The following is an 8,605-nucleotide window of genomic DNA, read 5'->3' as shown; positions in this document are numbered from 1 at the left end:
TGTGTGTGTGTGTGTGTAACAGCATCACAATAATCACTCCCTCTAACAGGGAAATTGGTGCCCCTGTACCAAAGGCAGCAAAGCCGAACAACCAAGGAGACATAAGAGGGAGATATTTCCTCTTGGGGATGCCTGGGGGAACACCAAGATTTGCAGCAGCACAAAAAATGTAAGCCAGAAACACAGATCTTCCCTAAACAAAACAAACAAACAAACAAACAAACAAACAAACAAACAAACAAACACAAAAACCATAGTGCAATGAAGACTGAACATAATAATTATAATAATAATTTATTATTTCTACCCCGCCCATCTGGCTGGGCCTCCCCAGCCACTCTGGGCAGCTTCCATAAAAACCAAAAATACAATAAAATATCACACATTAAAAACTTCCCTGAACAGGGCTGCCTTAAGATGTCTTCTGAATGTCAGGTAGTTGTTTATCGCTTTGACATCTGCTGGGAGGGCGTTCCACAGGGCGGGCGCCACTACCGAGAAGGCCCTCTGCCTGGTTCCCTGTAGCTTTGCTTCTCGCAATGAGGGAACAGCCAGAAGGCCCTCGGCGCTGGAACTCAGCGTCCGGGCAGAATGATGGGGGTGGAGACGCTCCTTCAGGTATACTGGACCGAGGCCGTTGAGTGTTAGCTAAAAAATAAAAATGGAAATCAGTTAGAGGTGTGTGTGTGTGTGTGTGTGTGAATTGCTTTGCTTGAGCAACCAAAGCCACTTTCAAATACACATGTGTACTCACTAACAATATTCAAATCACCCTAAGTGTGATAAGCATGGGACACGAGTCTAAACCACAGAGCCTAGGACTTGCCGATCAGAAGGTCGGCAGTTTGAATCCCCGCGACAGGGTGAGCTCCTGTTGCTTGGTCCCTGCTCCTGCCAACCTAGCAGTTTGAAAGCACGTCGAAGTGCAAGTAGATAAATAGGTACTGCTCCGGCGGGAAGGTAAACGGCATTTCCATGAGCTGCTCTGGTTCGCCAGTAGCAGCTTAGTCATGCTGGCCACATGACCCGGAAGCTGTACACCAGCTCCCTCGGCCAGTAAAGCGAGATGAGCACCATGACCCCAGAGTTGTCCGTGACTGGACCTAATTGTCAGGGGTCCCTTTACCTTTCCCTAAGGGTTACAGCTTCCCTAACCAGATACTCCTCTGCACCTGCTAACTTGCTTTCCAGGTCAGTCTAAAAGTCAGGTTGTTGTTATTATTGTTGTTGTTATTATTGTTATTATTATTATTATTATTATCATCATCATCATCATCATCATCATCATCATCATTAATTTTTATTAAAAGATTTTCATGGCTAACAAAAGCACCTTTTCTTGTCATTGTTATAAAGAAAGGTCATCTACCAATCTATGTAGCTTCCAATAAATAAATAAATGTGCTTCCTTGACTCAACACTTTTCAGAATAAATTTTCACCCTACCGGTTAAAATTGGTCTCCTCCAATTAGTCAGCTAAGATATTGGTTGCCTAATCTAGTGATTAAAGCATGGAGCTCTGCTAATTCTTCAGAGTCAAGTTGGACAAGAGCTATTCTGTTAAGAATGCAAAAGGGTTAGCATGCAATATGCTTTGTTCCTATTCCTACCTCACCCCATTATTGTGTTATGAAAATAGTCTCAGCTATTTCTTGATATTCACAACCTCCCATAAGTTATGTGATGCTCATGGTGGAGCCACCTTTGCGCCTGTGCCGCCCCCCGCCTGCTCTCTCCCTCCCTTGCCCATACTTCCACTTGCTTTTAAATTCAGGACGTATCTCCTTTACCCTATGGCAATCTTCCCAACCCTCCATGGTGCAGCCCCCATTATTCTTTCCAGCTGTCTCCACACAGTTATCCTTGCACCATAATTGCTTTTAAGATCACAGTGCCAATAGCCCAAATTCAGCTGGTAAGCAGCGGAATAACGTGACAGTCTCAGAGGCTACTTGCAAGGTCAATGACACTCCCTATAGAGGTTTCCAAGAAAAGTAGCTGAGCACACACAAACTCAGACAGCTCATTATATCAGCCAACACAAAAACAGGCATGGCATTTTTAGAGTTCCCATTGTCAAACACTGAAAATCCACAATGGTGTCCTTACTTCTGACCAGGAAACTGAGTTATCTGCGCATGTGTTTTATATATAGCTGTATAAATATAACAATCTAAAGACAAACACACACACACACACCTCATTTTAAAGGTGTTTTTTTAAATTGTATATGTGTATGCAGAATATGAATTAATGCATTTCTTAAAGTGTAGAAATTTTAGGATTATGGTGTTGCTTGCCATTGTGAACAATATCAGAGAGTTAAGCATAGAAAGTTTCTCACGTTAGTGAAGAAAGTTTCATTTTTTCCAATATTCAAGTTTTCTGAAGCTTGAGCCAACATGAGGTAGCATTACATCTGATGTTAAACCAGTTAATGGCTAATGGAATATAGCCATTGCCCATTGGTTTGGATGGTCTCCTCCTGTGAGCAGAAGGAGAAATTAGTAAGTGCTGTTTTGTTAACTATTCTCACCTCACATCTCACAGTGCAGGGGTTGTATTACAAAACCCACCTAAGCTTCATTTCAGGATGGTGAGAGAATCATAGAATAACTGTAGAACTGGAAAGGGACTAACCCACTGCAATGCAGGAATATGAAGCTGTCTTATATGGGAATGTTGAAGGAAGAGAAGGACTGGGGATAAAATGAGGTGGATACGAGTTATGGAAGGACATTCATGAAGCAGACCTCTGGCAAGAGTAATTTGTGCCTCCCCTTGCAGCACCAAGGAGGGAGGGAGAGGGAGGGCAATGTTCTTCATCTAAGTTGGAAACGGCCCTTTCATGAGGAAATAAGACTTTTCACGAGAGGAAGGGCACACTTTGGGAATTTAATCTATTGGTTTAAGGGGGAAGGGTGATAAAAGCATGCTTAAAACTCTGACCATTGAAATTTATGGAACGTATGTTGAATAGTGGGTACATATAAGTCCATAATTCTGTCCATTATTTTGTATGCCATGGTATGATATGACATGATTAATGTAATTTATGTAATCTGCTACAGGATGACTGAAGAATGGAGTAAAAATTATACTGCGGATGCTGTGGATGTGTGTGTGTGTGCGTGTGAGAAACCCTATCAGAAGTCTAATTGTAGCCAGGTAATGGATACACTTTAATTTGCAGTTAGCTATGAGGCTGTGTATAATGCAAGGACATATCATTTTGTCCTTTGTTTGTGTCTCTTGCCCTATATAGAAATGATGATGATGATGATAACAGAAGGGTTTCTTTTATAAACTCAAGAAAATGTATACTATCTTAACAATGCAGCCCTATGCATGTCTATTCTCAGGTAAGTGGATGTAGGATTGCATCCTTAGATATTTTTTTGTAAAGCATTGGGCATGATCTATCTTCCTGAAAGCAGGAGCTGAGAGATACATTTAAACATGATGTTATCTGGTGCCTTTGAAAATGTCAGCTATTTGGGGTCATTGAACTACCAGCTGCTAATTGATTTTTTAAAATACTGTGCAGAATGTATATCTGAATTTTAAAATGTAGGCATTTAAGTTGAAATATTAAATAACACCAAAGCTACTATAACTTAGCTATTTTCACAGCAATGCAACATGGAGAGAAATAACCAGGAATTCTGCTTAGAAATATTTTCATGAAGACATTTCTGGCACTTGCTTGACAGTTACTCCTTGTTCTTCAAAAGGTCAACAGCCTTGCAGATTTGATAGAAAGACAAAAGGCAATTAACTGCTAATCAATGAAAGGTCATTTCTTTCCTGATCTAGATTAGGTGCTTCATCAAAAAGTGTGGAAAAAAAATCAGAGGATCATCACTGATGGTATTGACAGCAAGAATACACATTGCTTGCTTATATTTATTCTCAGTGGCCTCAAGTCAGGAAAAATTCTGACATCAGAAAATTAATTGTTCATTATATGTACACCTAAATCTTACAGCTGAAAATCAAAATATATTCAGAGCTGTTGTGAATGGTGATTACTCTTGATTGCAATCCATAACAAATGTTCTAGCCTAATTTCCCTAAGACATCATGGGCATGATCCACTCTTGACTTCCTCTCACATGTACCTTGTTGGAGTCTCTTAATACCCATCCTCCTCAGTCCCAACTTTTTTTCAAGTTTAATTGTGATATTGTCAGGTCTAGCTCCTGTCAAGTTAAGGGAAGAGTGAGACAAGACACAGAGGCACAAATATAGAATAGGTAACAGCAGTATATGTAAAAAGAGACCTAGGTTTTCTTTTTAGTAAACCGTAAACTAAACAAGAATTATCAGTATAATCTGATGTCTAAAATGGCATCAGCAGAAGTCTAGTGTCCAGGAATTGTGCTAGTTTATTCTGCTTTGGTGAGATCTCACTATGTCCAGTTCCCATTATCAGTTTAAGAAGGATATTGACAAAGTGTAGCATGTCTGGAGGAGGGCAGCAAAGATTGTGTATGATCTGGGAGCCAAGTTCTATGAGGTAGGCTGGAGCTGGGTATGTTGAGCCTGGACTGGAGAAGAGATGGCAGGAAATGGGTTTAAAATCCACTAAGGGATTTGGAGTAAACATTAGGGAGAACTTCCCAACAGTATGAGCTGTCTGGCAGTGAAACACACGGCATCAATAGGTTGTGGACTCCTCTTCACCTGTACTTGATGTGCTGCAAGAAGATGTCAGTAAAGCAGAATCTCTATGTGAATTTGGATGCTCCTGCTGAGGCATCGCTTTGGAAGAATTAGACCAATTGACCTCAGGCCAGTTCATCACTGAGCTGTTCTTAACAGGGCATATTTACAAGATTTCAAAAGACTGGCACAATTTGGATCGCAATATCAGGAAGTGAAAGAGAAACTCATTTTCTCTTACAAACATGAACTAACCATCCAAAGTAGGTTTGAATGTGACTGATGCTTTTGAGAACTTAAGCATCTCTGCATAACCACGATTGTATAAGTAAGACATTCAGAGAGGCCCTAAGTTTCCTAGAACAAAAATAATAATCACTGACTCAGTTGTGTCCCCTTCTGGACTGCATGTATACACTGCTAATAGTTCTGCCTTATAGGCTGGGGATTTCCCCTGTTTCAGCAATGTAAATGTTCAGCAAAATATATTTCACTTCTCTAGGTTCAAAGCAATAACTCCTGGAAGCAAACCTCATTGATTTCAATGCAATTTCTTGCATGTATTTTAATATTTTGTTGGAAGCTGCCCAGAGTGGCTGGGGAAACCCAGCCAGATGGGCAGGGTATAAATAATAAATTATTGTTATGATGATGCTGATGATGCTTATGTAAGCTTTGTTAGGACTATAGAATGCTTCTTAATTTCCCTGCACCTCCAGAAATCATTTTAACAAGGAGGAGAACTATACAGTATTGTGTTACTACTGCAATGAGGACAACAGCTAGTATGTTTCCAGCAACTATCACTCCAATCTGGAAGTAGTCTTATGTTTGCATCCCTGGCTGGGTGAAGAACATGTGCATGAATCAATGTTACAAATGGCCAGTGCTTTTCTTCTAGAAAAAAAGGAGCCAGTGCTGCAGACTCTTGAGTACCCCCAGAAAAAAAGCACTGCTCATGGAATACCTCTTCCTGATTTCAGTTGTTTTGGCTGGGCTTGAGGAACCCTTTAAGAAGCTGGAATTCTGAGATAGGAATGGAGAGGAGCAGAAGCAGCCCATGGAGTGGAGAGTGGCGTCACTATGGCTTTCTGAGATGGGGCACAGGGGAAAGGCAGGACAGTGTGCGAGCATGTTTGAGACTGTGTGAGTGTACAAGTGGAGCCAATGCAGTGCTCCCACTGATGTGTTCTCCCTTGCTGCTACTCTGCCCCACCCAATCTAGGTAAGTGGCAGTGACATCCCTGCGGGGATGGAGGCACTGCAGCAGCGTTCCTCTTCACCAGCCACTTCTGGAAAGGAGTTGTGCTGGGTTCAATATTCATTTGCTCTTCCCCACCAAACAGCTGCTCAAATTTCAGCTTTTCTAAATAGCCAGCACATGTTCAGTCCTGATCGTTCTGCGCAAGCAGAACCCATATGCTGGATAGCTGATGGCTGCAGATCATCATAACAATGGTAAGATTTACACCAGGCATCCCATGTGTTGCAAGTGTTTCACGCGTTATCTCAGTTGGCAGTCCTTTGAACAATCCTGTAAAGAAGCTGAATATTGCCACCACCGTATTTCACAGAGTAGCTGGATTAGCAATACTCAGCAAGTCCCAAACTGAGTCAAGATTTGAACTGTGGGTTTCTCATTCTTAGCTGCTGATGCATACCATCTCTCCATAGCCATGTCAATGCTGAACATGTTGTGACTAATCAAGTTATCAATGCCATCAAGTTTCCCAATCTCCCTGCAGGTTGCAATACATTGATAGGTCATAAGTGGTGTAAACACTTCAGTTTTCCTCCTTTGAATTCATAAGATTAAGATTGTCAGCATAAGAAGTTTAGCTAGTCTCTGAAAGAGATGCAATAAAGCCCAAGGAAATCATAGAATTGTAGATTTGGAATATTTAAACTCTATCCATATACACTACAAGGGCAAACAGGGATTCAAAACTTTTCTAATACCCAATGTTGTGGAAGTATACCTTTAATTTCACTTCAATAAAAACTTATTAGGGATAGTAAAATATCGATCTAACTGCTCAGATCCAATACATTTGAGACATAAATCAAGTTGCCATATCATTATCTAAAAATTAAGTAGGTCATAAATGCATCACTTCTTTCCCAGAAATCTAAAAGGATGTTTTAAGTACTTCTAATTAGCAACTAGCTAGATAATTCCCGCTATAATAAAATAAATGCCTATTAACATGCTAATTTGGGGGCCATTAACTGACATACAAATCAACCTACTACAGTTATTTTGCTAAGCTCAAGTTAAGCCCCCAAACTCTTTGCAAGTTTAATGTCTTTGTTAGGGTGTAGTAGCACATTTATCGCATGTCATATTGGATTATGCACACACACTGAAATAACCCTCATATTACTTAACTGCAACAAGACACTATATTTTGGTGTACAATAATGTTTTAATTTAAATTAAATGACTGAATTAATTAACTGTTAAAGACTAATGCCGCCATGGAGTGTTACAGCGTTTATAGGCAAAATACATTCATAATCCCTCTTCTTGTAAATTCAGCCCCAGTTCTGCTCATATACTTCCAATACTGTCATGTATATTTTAAATGTAGGACCAAGCTAGATTTTAATCTTAACAAATGTGTGCTCCCATTTGCTGAGATAACAGGAAATGGAATGTGCACACTTGGGCTCATTGCTAAGGGAGGAGCATCATCAGGCAGGAGAGCAGGATAATGTCTACCATATATATATATATATATATATATATATATATATATATATATATGCAGGTTTTGGTGTCCTCGGGTGTCTTCCCGTGTAAAAGATGGGGTGTCTAGGCGACGTTTCGACGAGGTCTCACTCGTCATCTTCAGGCTGGTGCTTTCGGCTTCTAGTTACTGGAACAGAGCAGGATCTCAGTGTTTGAGTTCCTATAAATACTGTTGAGGAGGTGTGCTGTATAGCCTCCAATGTTCTGGGCAGAGAGGAAGTTCCCAGGCTAGTGTGCCTTTTCTTCTTTTGTTCCTTAATTACTTGAGGGATATCTTGAGTGATTTCTTGAGTGATATCCTGAGTACCACTTAGGTGGGTCATTAGGTGTGGATTAGTTGCTAAGGCCTTTGTGTCTTGACCTCTTGAACTTTGTGAAGAGTTTTTCTGAGAAGATGGCTGTACTGAAATTAGTTGTGCTCTGGCTTGGCTTCGTGTATAGGGGCGAGCTGTGGTTTTGTGGCCTGTGCCAGCCAGATCTGTGTAGGGATTGCAGGGGGGTGCAGCATCCGGAGGTGCCACCATGGTTTGGCTACTGGATGGTGTGTGTAATTTATCTGTGGAGAGGGTCTGGGTTTGGATCTGGCGTGGTTGATTGGTGATGGCGTTCTGTGTGCCTCTGGCTCTGGTGTCAGTTTTTGTGGGGAGGGCTAATTTCCAGATGTCTGGCAAGCGGGATGTGTCGTCACGCTTGTTCATGTTGTGAGGGTGTTTCTCTATCTCGATGGCTTCCATGATTATTCTCTTGTGGTGATGTTCCATGTTAAAGAGCAATTTGGAATCTGCAAAATTAATTTCGTGTCCTGTTTCTTTCATGTGTTGGAAAAGAGAGGAAGTTTTTTCTTCTTTTTTGATGGCATTCTTGTGTTCTGCAATACGTGCATTTATTCGTCTGTTTGTTTGTCCAATGTACGTGGCTGGGCACAACAACCCATGAAACAAACAGTACATAACATATCAGACAGGATCCTCACCTCAACTGAAACCAAAGTACTCTCCAAAGGTTTCAACTTTGCAGTCGCCCCGAGACGCATCCCCACGGAAAACATCATATGCGGAGTCGAAGCTAGCCTAACCAAAATCAACCCAGATGAAGCCAATAAAATCAGACTTGAAGTCACCAACATCCTCTGCTCCAGCAAACCACCCAGAAGCAATTTACACAAAGAAGAACAGAAAGCACTCACC

This window comes from Podarcis muralis, chromosome 4 (assembly GCF_964188315.1).
Source record: "Podarcis muralis chromosome 4, rPodMur119.hap1.1, whole genome shotgun sequence".
Lineage (NCBI taxonomy): Eukaryota > Metazoa > Chordata > Lepidosauria > Squamata > Lacertidae > Podarcis > Podarcis muralis.
Note: the sequence above shows the minus strand (reverse complement) of the source record.